Below are 12,099 nucleotides of genomic sequence, written 5' to 3' on the forward strand. Positions count from 1 at the left end.
ATAACATCCCTCCTCCAACTGTACAGATGATAACAGCAGCACGAACAGCAGGACAAACCTGTACCTAAGACGACATCAAAGCAACAACATTACTTTGCACTGCACTCACTCCAGTGCATGTGACAATAAAGGCTAATTCAATTCAATTCATAAGACAACACACCTGTTCCAGGTATCAGTCTCTCTGAATTACTTCCAATGCAGTTATGATAAAATCACCAATATACAGTTCAAGATCACACTACATCGGGTTATAGTCCAACAGGTTTATTTGGAAGCACTACCTCCGAAAGCTAGTGCTTCCAAATAAACCTGTTGGATTATAACCTAGTGTTGTGTGATTTTTAACTTTGTATACCCCAGTCCAACACCGGCATCTCCAAATCATGAATACAGTGTACAGTAACCTGGATGTGTTTGTTACATTACTGGCAGATCCTGATCTCCACCATATTCTTTGCTTCCATCCCTGCCTCAACCAATTTTTCACGAGGCTCTCATCCAGATTTTGTTACCTCCAGACTTTCACTTCCAGCCTTCCACTCTCTGTGACATTCAACTTGTTCAAAACTCCATGACCAATCAACTCATGATCAAGCCAGTTCTCGCTCACTCATCATTCCTGTCCTTGCTGACTTACAGGGGAGCACTGTTTCCAAATTAATAAGCTCATCCATTTGTTTAAAGCCCTGCATTGCCTTGCCTCTTCCTATCTCTTTAAATTCTTCAAGCCATACAATCCACACTTTCCAATCCTCTGACTCTGGCTCCCTAGAGCATCTAACCAGTTCTCTCCCGCAACACTGGCTGTTGGCTTCTGTCACTTAGATTACAATCTGTAGAGTCCTCCCTCTTAACACATCCACCTCCCATTCTCAGCTTAAAAGTGTCAGTAAGATCCTACTTTGGCCAACTTTCAGTAAAATGGTGTTAGTGAGAACACATCCAGGTTACTGTATACTGTGTTGGTCAGTTTATTGTAAATGCATTGGAAGTAATTCAGAGAGGATTTACCAGACTGATACCTGGAACAGGTGTGTTGTCTTATGAATTGAATTGAATTAGCCTTTATTGTCACGTGCACTGGAGTGAGTGCAGTGAAAAGTTTGTAATGTTGCCGCTTTGATGTCATCTTAGATACAGGTACCCAGGTACAGAATACTTAAGCATGTGTTACAGACTTGAAAGAATGATAAATAGAAGTTCAGCATTAGAATAAAGAATCTCCTATTTTAAACGACCTTGAATTTCAGTCTTTTTACCGAGTCCATGCCAGCACCAAGCCTTCAGGCCACGTCTCTAGACTACTGCTGTTGGTTAGCTACATTGGCTGGGTAGTTGGCTTGCAATGCAGTGTGTCAACAACAGCACGAGTTCAATTTCTGCACAGGCTGAGGTTATCATGAAGGACTCACCTTTTCAACCTCACCCCTCTTTGCGCGGCATGGTGGCTCAGTGGTTAGCACTGCTGCCTCACAGCATCAGAGTCCAAGGTTCGATTCCAGCCTCGGGCAACTGTCTATATGGAGTTTGCACATTCTCCCGTGTATGCTTGGGTTTCCTCCCACAGTCCAAAGATGTGTATGTCAGGTGGATTGGCCATGCTAAATTGCCCATAGTGTTAGGTGCATTAGTCCGAGGGAGATGGGTCTGGATGGGTTACTCTTCGGAGGATTGGTGTGGACTTGTTGGGCCGAAGGACCTGTTTCCACGCTGTAGGGAATCTAATCTACATTGGGCTTCAAATGTTGAGGCCTCGCTTCCAGTCCCCGAAGGCCTCCCCTCTGATCTGGGACTCACCCCTCCACCCCATCCCGCACTGGCCTGGTCTGGGACTCACTGCCCCTCTCCTCACACTGCCCTGTGCTCCAGCACTCACCGCCCATCCTCTCCTGCCTGGTCCAGGACTCGCCTCCGGGTCTCACCTTTGGTCTCTTCCATTTGCCTCCAGTTAAGTTTAAATTAAAAGTTTGAAAAAAAGCTTCGGCTGGAGAGTCTTACTCTGCCTCCAAATCACGACATTGCCTCTCTTGTAAGGTTTGTATCAGCTGGAGTCTAGAACAGTTAGGAGGCTTGATTGAAAAATATAAGATTCTGAGGGGTTTTGATAGAATAGATGTGGAAAGGATGTTTCTTTCTGTGAGAGTATCTAAAACCAAGGGTCACATATTAAAAATAAGGGATCGTCCATTTACAACAGTAATTATGTTTTCTTACCTCTTAGTCCTGAGTCTCTGGAATTTTCCCTGAAACAGTGATGGAAGCAGAATCTTTGTTTTTCAAAACTAACTTCCATTTGTAAATATTTCATATCCCACTGCATTCCCTTGATACATCTGTGCATCATCGTTACTCATTGAGACCAGCTTAGTCAGACAATGAACTGTACTGGCACATCTCATTACAGGGGAGTTAGGGACATTTCCTTTATTTGTGATGAAACAATGTTTTGTTTTGGCATTCACCCAACTGAATGTTCATTTTAATGTTTAGTGTTGTACTTGGCACTCTATGAGATATGGCTGAACTTACAGATTTAGATGACTGTCCCCTCCATGTCTTGTAGAGAATATTGTCCAACATTACTCCCAGTGGAGTATTTGAAATATTGCAGTCTTTGGCAGGATTCTGCCAACTGACACTTTGAGATGGACTTACATGTGGACAACACAAAGTGTCCTTCAGGCACGCATATTCTCTGACCATGACTGACTGTCCCCAGAATCCTATTCCCACCACATCTGGCCCTACCCAAGTTTTCTTCTCCTCAGCCTGTGCTCAACTCCACCATCCCCTTCCAGCTGAATCACCCTTGTGGAACTGAGCCTCCAAGAATGAGCACGTTCACATGTTCCTCTCCCTTCTGCCATACAATTAAACAAACATGCTGACGTGATCTCAACAGTAGGACTTTCAAGAAAATTGTTTCAAGTGAATGAACATTTGCCAAAACAACTATATTGTAAGTCTAAACAGCCACGGGATGGCATAATGCTTGAATTGCCAGTGACTTACCTCTATTTCTCACCCAGCCATCGGGAAATTGAAATTTAATTGAAATCCTGTTCCACTAAGTTATCCTCAGATCATGATTCCCTCCAGTGAGTGGTATAAGTATGGATATGACTGATGTTATGAAATTACCCCATCCCTTACTCACTAGATTATACTTTTTATTGTCTGGATGATAAACTTTAATATGAGGGCCTTTGTTGCAGCCTCCATATCTCTGAACCAGGCCTGCGTTCAAGTCCCACCTGCTCCAGTGGTATGCCATAACATCACTGAACCAGCTGATTAGAAAATATCTCAATTCTAATGCAGCGGACAATAATGACATTTGACTTTGGCAATTGATTAGTTGCTCCCAGTCTGATCAAAGCAAATGAGAATTCTTAATATTTTTTAACCAATTTACAATTGTACACAAGACTTTTCAAAAACTTTCCATGCATAAACATATAGAATAGTAGAGCGCAGTACAGGCTCTTCGGTCCTCGATGTTGTGCCGACTTGTCATACCAATCTGAAGCCCATCTAACATACACTATTCCATGTGCTTGTCCAATGACGACTTAAATGTACTTAAAGTTGGTGAATCTACTACCGTTGCAGGCAAAGCATTCCACACCCTTTCTACTCTCTGAGTAAAGATATGTAGCTTTATACCTTAGAATCAAGACTTTTGAAAGTATGAAATGACAAAGAATAGAAAACTAGAGTTTGAATTTCAATTGATATATGCAAGCTGCCTTCATTTCAAAATCTAAAATTTTGATGGTTATTAATTTATTATATGCCAGTCAGAATGGTAATCTATGAAGATTAAAGTTTGGGAGAAGATTTGTGGCTTGGGTGCTGGTTGTTGTGGTTCTGTTCGGCAAACTGGGAATTTGTGTTGCAGACGTTTCATCCCCTGTCTAGATGACATCCTCAGTGCTTGGGAGCCTCCTGTGGAGTGCTTCTGTGGTGTTTCCTTCGGCATTTATAGTGGTTTGTCTCTGCCGCTTCCGGTTGTCAGTTCCAGCTGTCTGCTGCAGTGGCCGGTATTTTGGGTCCAGGTCGATGTGCTTATTGACTGAATCTGTGGATGAGTGCCGTGCCTCTAAGAATTCCCTGGCTGTTCTCTGTTTGGCTTGTCCTATAATAGTAGCGTTGTCCCACTACTAGGACAACACTACGATTATAGGACAAGCCAAACAGAGAACAGCCAGGGAATTCCTAGAGGCATGGCACTCATCCACAGATTCAATCAATAAGCACATCGACCTGGACCCAATATACCGGCCACTGCAGCAGACAGCTGGAACTGACAACCGGAAGCGGCAGATACAAATCACTATAAATGCCGGAGAAAACATCACAGAAGCGCTTCACAGGAGGCTCCCAAGCACTGAGGATGTCATCTAGACAGGGGACGAAACGTCTGCAACACAAAATCCCAGCTTGCTGAACAGAACCACAACAATGAAGATTAAAAGTAAGCATTGCATTTATATGCTTTTCACAACCTTGGGATGTATCAAAGCACTTTACAGGCAATGACCCACTTCCAAAGTGTTGCCATTGTTCACATTGTTGGACACTCAGCAGCTACTCTGTGTACAGCAAGCAGCCACTATGTGGTAGTGAAGTGTCTTTACCATTGGCCTCAGATGAAGGTCAGATGAAGCCAGGATTTGACTTCAGTGTGTTTCAACCACATTGTGAAACACTGGCATCTCAACTGTTCATCTCTTTTAATTATATTCAAAACCAGCAATTAAATATAAGCCAATATTTCCCTGAATTTTCAAATACTTTTTTTTATTTCAAACATATACTTTATTCATAAAATATTTTGATGGTCTGTACAGTTAGTCATGCCATACATACGTAAACATTCCATTTCTTTGCATACAGAGATCAGAATTTATCATTTGTATATACAGGTCTATACGTTTATCAATCATACATCCATATATTTAGCTGAGGCATCAGCAGAGCCCAAATGACTGCATGAGCCCCCTGTTATTCTTTGGCAGGCAGACATTACACGGTGGTCTTTCCCCACCGTGCCTTGGCGGCAGCTGCCCCAAGCTTCAGCGTGTCCCTCAAGACGTAGTCCTGGACCTTGGAATGTGCCAGTCTGCAACACTCAGTCGGGGTTAACTCCTTCAGCTGGAAGATCAACAGGTTTCGGACCGCCCCAGAGAGCGTCCTTCACCGAGTTGATGATCCTCCAGGTACAGTTGATGTTTGTCTTGGTGTGCGTCCCGGGGAACAGACCGTAGAGCACGGAGTCGCGCGTCATGGCGCTGCTCAGGACGAACCTCGACAAACACCACTCCATTCCTCTCCAGTCTTCCTTTGCATAGGCACATTCCAGAAGGAGGTGTGTGACAGTCTCGTCCCCCCCCCGCAGCCGCTTTGAGGGCAGCGTGTGGTGCGGCAGAGTCTGGGCGTGCATAAAGGATCTCACAGGCAGAGCCTTTCTCACCACCAGCCAAGCCATGTCTTGGAACTTGTTGGAAAGTTCTGGCGATGAGGCATTCTGCCAAATGACTTTGACAGTCTGCTCAGGGAACCGCTCGATAGGATCCGCCCTCTCCTTTACCCGAAGGGTGTCAAGGTCACTACGTGCTGACCACTTCCTGATGGACTTGTGGTCAAAGGTGTTTTTCTTCATACATTTCTCCATGAAGGACAGGTGATACAGAACGGTCCAACTACTTGGAGCGTTCCGCAGCAATGAGGCCAGGCCCATCCTTCGCAACACCGGGGACAGGTAGAACCTCAGTATGTAGTGACACTTGGTTTTTGCATACTGGGGATCTACGCACAGCTTGATGCAGCCACATACAAAGGTGGCCATCAGGGTGAGGGTGGCATTAGGTGTATTTTTAACCCTGTTGCCCAGATCTTTATACATAGAGTCCCTTCGGACCCGGTCCATCTTTGACCTCCATATAAATTGGAAGATGGCCTGGGTGACTGCAGCGGCACAGGTTCTGGGAATAGGCCGGACCTGTGCCATATATAACACTGACAGTGCCTCACACCTGATGACCAGGTTTTTTCCTGTGATGGAGAGTGACCGTAGCTTCCATCTGCCCAGTTTCTGCCTCACTTTGCTGATACCCTCCTCCCAAGACTTGGCGAACGCCCCAGCCCCCCTGAACCAATACCCAGCACATTCAGGTAGTCGGTCCTGACGGTGAAGGGAATCGAGGATTGGTTGGCCCAGTTCCCGAAGAGCATGGACTCGCTCTTGCCTCGGTTTACCTTGGCCCCTGAGGCCCGTTCGAACTGGTCACATATGCACATGAATCTGCGCACGGACAGTAGATCCGAGCAGAAAACGGCGACGTCATCCATGTACAGGGAGGCCTTAACCTGCAGGCCCCCGCTGCCAGGAATAGTCACCCCTCTCAGGCTCGCATCCTTCCTGATGGACTCGGCAAATGGCTCTATGCAGCACACAAACACTGCAGGAGAGAGAGGGCAGCCCTGCCTGACTCCAGATCTGACTGGGAAGCTATCTGATTCCCACCCATTGATGGAGACTGGACTGACAATGTTGGTGTAGAGCAGTCTGATCCAATTGCAGATTCCCTCCCCAAAGCCCATTTTGGAGAGAACATCTCTCATATATGTGTCTGATACCCTGTCAAAGGCTTTCTCCTGGTCCAGGCTGATAAGGCACGTGTCCAACCCTCTGTCCTGCACGTAGGCGATCATATCCCTGAGGAGTGCGAGACTCTCAGCAATCTTCCTGCCCAGTACAGCACAGGTTTGGTCAGGGTGAATCACCGACCCCAGAGCAGACCTGACCCGGTTGGCGATTACCTTTGACAACATTTTGTAATCTGCATTCAATAGCGAGATTGGGTCTCCAATTTCTGAGTTCCTCCCTCTCCCCCTTCCACTTGTAGATGAGGGTGATGATGCCTTTCCTCATGGATTCACTCATGCTACCTGCCAGAAGCATACTGACATATACCTCCAGCAGGTCCTGGCCAATCAAGTCCCACAGAGCAGAATCGAGCTCGACCGGTAAGCCGTCACTTCCGGGAGTTTTGTTCTTTTCGAAGGACTCGAGGGCCTTGGTCAGCTCATCCAGAGATAGCGGCTGGTCCAGCCTCCCGTCTAAGACCTCCGTGATAGAGGACAGGAACAACTGAGAGACTGCGCTGTCGGTAGGCTTCGAGTCATACAGACTGGCACAGAAGGATTTGCTAGTCCTCATCACGTCAGCCTGAGATGATGTTATCGAGCCATCTTCTTCCTTCAGGCTGCTGAGCACGGACCTGTCTTTGTGCATCTTCTGGAAGAAGAAACGTGAGCATGTCTCATCCTGCTCCACCGAGCAGACCCTGGACCAGAAGATTATCTTGGAGGCCTCCGAGGCAAAGAGCGAGGCTTGCTGGCCCTTCACCTCCTTGAGGTCCTCTGTGACATCGACCCCCATCGTCTGCAGCAGGAGCAGGTTCTGCATACTTTCCTGGAGCTGGGACAGTTTTCCCTGCCTCTCTCTCGCCTCCTGAACACCTTTGAGGATGAAGAACCTCTTGATGTTCCCTTTTACTGTTTCCCACCAGTCCGCTGGAGAGTCAAACAGGGGCTTCACGGTTCTCCAACCTGCGTAGTCCCTCTTGAGCTCCCCAATGTTTTCCGGGGTCAACAGCTTTGTGTTCAGCTTCCACTTTCCCTTACCAGCCTGCTCGTCCTGTAGGTGACAGTCGGCCAGCAGGAGGCAGTGGTCAGAGAAGAACACCGACTTGACGTCGGTGGCTCTGACCGAGAGCATTCGGGACACAAACAGGTAATCTATCCTTGAGTGGATAGACCCGTCTGCCCGTGACCAGGTGTATCTACGCTGCGCTCCATCTGCAGGGGTGCTGAAGACGTCGTGCAGCTTGGCATCTTTTACCGTGTCCATCAGGGCTCTGGACATGGCGTCCAGTTTACTGTCACCCCTGACGGATCGTCCATCTGCATCGATGATACAGTTGAAGTCTCCGGCCAGAATGACTGGCCTGGACGTAGCCAGCAACAGTGGAAGCTGCTGCAGGACTGCCAACCGTTCACTCTTACCCACTGGGGCATACACATTAATCAGTCTCAGGGGAGCATTACTGTATATGATGTCGGTGACGAGAGGGCACCTGCCCAACATCTCATTAACCTCGGAGATGGTGAAGTTACCTCCTCGCAACAGGATACCTAGGCCGGAGGCACGGCTATCATTGCCGCCCGACCAAACTGTTGGCCCATGGGCCCACAAGCTCGACCATCACCTGTAGCTACTGAGGTGCGGTATCCCACACTCCTGCGGAAACAGGACGTCGGCTTTAACGTTGGCCAGGAAGGCCATCATAGAAACGCATTGCGTAGCCGATTTGATGCTACGCACATTGATGCTGGCAATTTTTATCCCCATTTTAACAGTTTACGAGGTTACCAGTGTCCATTTGCTGCTGGTCTTGCCTCTCTAGGGTAGCTGTGTGCATCCCCGTGGTGACGGCAAATTTCTGGACCCTCCCAGGGCTGCGGTAGCTGTCCGGCTCCACGCTGGGGCCATTTCCCCGCTCTGGTGTCTTCGGGTCGGGCCCAGGGTCTGCACAGTCCAGTTCTCTGTCTGACAGCAGGGCTGTCACAGGACCGCTGCTCCCAGGTACCTGGAGCTGTGGGGCAGTGGGTACCTCATGGTTCTCACCGGTTGGGGGGAGGTCTTTACCCATCCCCTCAGAGAGATTGTCTTTTCCTGCTGCCCTCCCTTTTCTCTGCGGCACTCGTCTCTTCCTCTGGTGACGTCCCTCCTTGCGCCCATCCTCACCATCGGAAGAGCTGCCTGTATCCTTGTCGTGTAGGTATCGCTTCCCGCTTTGCTGGGTGGCTTTGGTGGCCTGGTGAGGTTTCCTCTTCCTGCTTTTGACAGTAATCCAATCCTCTCCCTTCTTTGTTCCCTCCTCTTCCATTTCCTCCGTCTGTCTTGAAGGAGCTTGGATCGGCTGCTGCACCTCCCCGATGGCTGCCGTCTGCTCCGCTCCAGCCTGTCCTTCCTTCTGGGTGCCACCAGACACCATTCCCGTGCTGGTTTGTGGTACCTTGCTGGTCTTAGGCGGTCCACGGCTCGTGTTGCCATCTGTGCATAGGTGGCAGCCCCTCGTCTTGGGCAGGCCTTGTACATGTGGCCCGCCTCTCCGCATAGTTTACAGTTCTTGGCCTCTTTACATTCCTTGATCGGGTGACCTTCCTGCTTGCAGTTTCGACAGACGGTCACCTTACAATCTGCCGCCATGTGGCCTGACCTCCCGCAGGTTCGGCACACTTTCGGCTGCCCTGCGTATGTCAGGTAACCTCTGCTTCCTCTGATTGCGAAGCTGGAGGGTGGGTGGAGGATGTTCCCACAGGCATCGACCCTCAGGGTTACCCTGACCTGCCGCTTGCTGGTCCAGATCCCGAAAGGATCGACCCCATCGGTGCTTTCTCCCTTGACCTGGACGTATCTTCTCAGGAAGGTCAGGACATCCGCTGCTGGGACATTGGTCTTGTACATATGGATTGCAACGACCCGACTCCTCTGCGCAGGAAGCAAACACAACGGGACCGCCGACAAGATGGAGAACAAAGGTTCCCCTTCCTTCTCCTTGAAGACCTTTGCAATTCTTCACGCTCCTGAAGGTCACGTCAAAATAGCCTGCCCCAGGGAAATCCTGCAGGCAGTACACGTCCGCTGCATCGAACCCACATACAGAGAAGATTGCTTGTTTTGTTGTGTTAATCTTTGGCACAGCTCATTAGATAACACTTTTTCCAATATTGACACAATAGCTTTACAGTCAGTTAAACGCTGCAGGGTGTGATACATCTCCAGCATCAAAATCGTTGGTTACTTGTTTGGATTTTTGTCTTGGGCAATAATTTAAGTCCTTCTTTTAAAGTATGTTTTTAACTAGAATAAAAAAGGTTCAAAAGTGACCATCACAAGAGCTTCAAAATTATGAAGAAATTTGAGAGGGTAGAACTAGAGAAGTTGGTTTCACTTTATGAAGGAAGGCCGAACCAGGGGTCATGCATATGGTGTATGGTAATCACTCATAAATCTAATAGGAGAATCAGGGGAAATTTTGCTTGATTTTCACTCCCACAATGAATAGCTAAAGTTAAAGCAAAGTTAGGCAAGCACAGGATGGAGAAAATAATTGAAGGATGTGTTTGAAGAGAAAGATGACCATTTGATGTATAAATGTACACAAGTTGGATAGATTGTAAGAGTATTTCCTGTTTTGGGTGTATGTAGAACTTAGAACGTAGAACAATACAGCGGAGAACAGGCCCTTCGGCCCTTGATGTTGCGCCGACCTGTGAACTATTCTCAGCTCGTCCCCCTACACTATCCCAAAATCATCCATGTGCTTATCTAAGGATTGTTTAAATCTCCCAATGTGGCTGAGTTGATTACATTAGCAGGTAGGACATTCCACGCCCTAACCACTCTCTGCATAAAGAATCTGCCTCTGACATCTGTCTTAAATCTATCACCCCTCAATTTGTAGTTATGCCCCCTCGTATAACTGACGTCATCATCCTAGAAAAAAAACTTTCACTGTCTAATCCTCTGACCATCTTGTATGTCTCTATCAAATCTCCTCATAGCCTTCTTCTTTCCAATGAGAACAGACCCAAGTCTCTCAGCATTTACTCATAAGACCTTCCCTCCAGACCAGGCAACATCCTGGTAAATCTCCTCTGCATCTTTTCCAATGCTTCCATATCCTTCTCGAAATATGGGGACCAGAACTGTACACAATATTCCAAGTGTGGCTGCAGCATTGTATAGTTGCAGCATTATATTGTGGCTCCGGAACTCACTCCCTCTACCAATGAAACCTAACACACCGTATGCCTCCTTAACAGCACTATCCACCTGGGTGGCAACTTTCAGGGATCTATGTACATAGACTCCAAGATCCCTCTGCACATCCACACTACCAAGAATCTTTCCATTGATCCATTACTCTGCCTTCCTGTTATTCTTCCCAAAGTGCATCACCTCACGTTTAGCTGCATTGAACTCCATTTGCCACCTCTCAGCTCAATTCTGCAGTTTATCCAAGACCCCCTGCAACCTGTAACATTCTTTCAAACTGACCACTACTCTGACTTTAGTGTCATCTGCAAATTTACTAATCCATCCGCCTATGCCTGCATCTAAGTCATTTATAAAAATGACAAACAGCAGTGGTCCCAAAACAGATCCTTGTGGCACACCTTGTGTAACCGGAGTCCAGGCTGAATATTTTCCATCAATCACCACTCGCTGCTTTCTTTCAGAAAGCCAGTTTCTAATCCAAGCTGCTAAATCACCCTCATTTCCATGCCTCTGCATTTTTTTCCATCAGTCTACCATATGGAACCTTTAAACTTGGGGCCCCAGTTTAAAAATAAGGGGCCTCAATTTAGGAAGATGAGGAGGAATTTGTTCTTTGAGAAGGTCTTTATCCTTTGTAAGTCTCTATCTCAAGGAACAAGACTTTAGGAATATATTCAAGGCTGAGTTAAGACAGATTTTTCAACTACAACAGTCAAGGGCTATGGAGGATAGGCAGGAAAGTGGAATTAAGTCCGCAATCAGATCAGGCATGGTCTTATTGAAAGGTGGAGCAGACTGGATGAGATGAACGATCTTCTTCTGCTTCTAATTTGTATGTTGGACATTGTCACTGAGACTAAGCTTGAAGGTTTATTCACGTGTAGCGGTCAGCAACAGGGAACCCAAGAAATGTTCTGTTCCCCTGTCTGAGCTGTTCAATTCCATTTCTCCCTCGTAAATAACCTCACTTAAACACCTTTTGGTAAAATTCGAAGTGAAAGCTGTTCCAATTGTTTGCATATGATGGATTTGCACCCATTTTGAAAAAAAATCATTTAATAGAGCAATTTTTTTTTTAAAATGACTTGAGTATTCAATGCTTCCCTGCTGTATTTGTTACACTATCCATATCTTGTAGCATACAGGCAATACCCATTATTTTCTATTAAGCTCAATAAATTTGCCCCCTCTAGAGTTGCCATTGCTAATTGCAGTTTTGATACAAGTGTGTCACGAGGCTG

The sequence above is a fragment of the Chiloscyllium plagiosum genome, unplaced genomic scaffold, assembly GCF_037043375.1.
Source record: "Chiloscyllium plagiosum isolate Xiang-an unplaced genomic scaffold, Cpla_swu_hap1 HiC_scaffold_10, whole genome shotgun sequence".
Lineage (NCBI taxonomy): Eukaryota > Metazoa > Chordata > Chondrichthyes > Orectolobiformes > Hemiscylliidae > Chiloscyllium > Chiloscyllium plagiosum.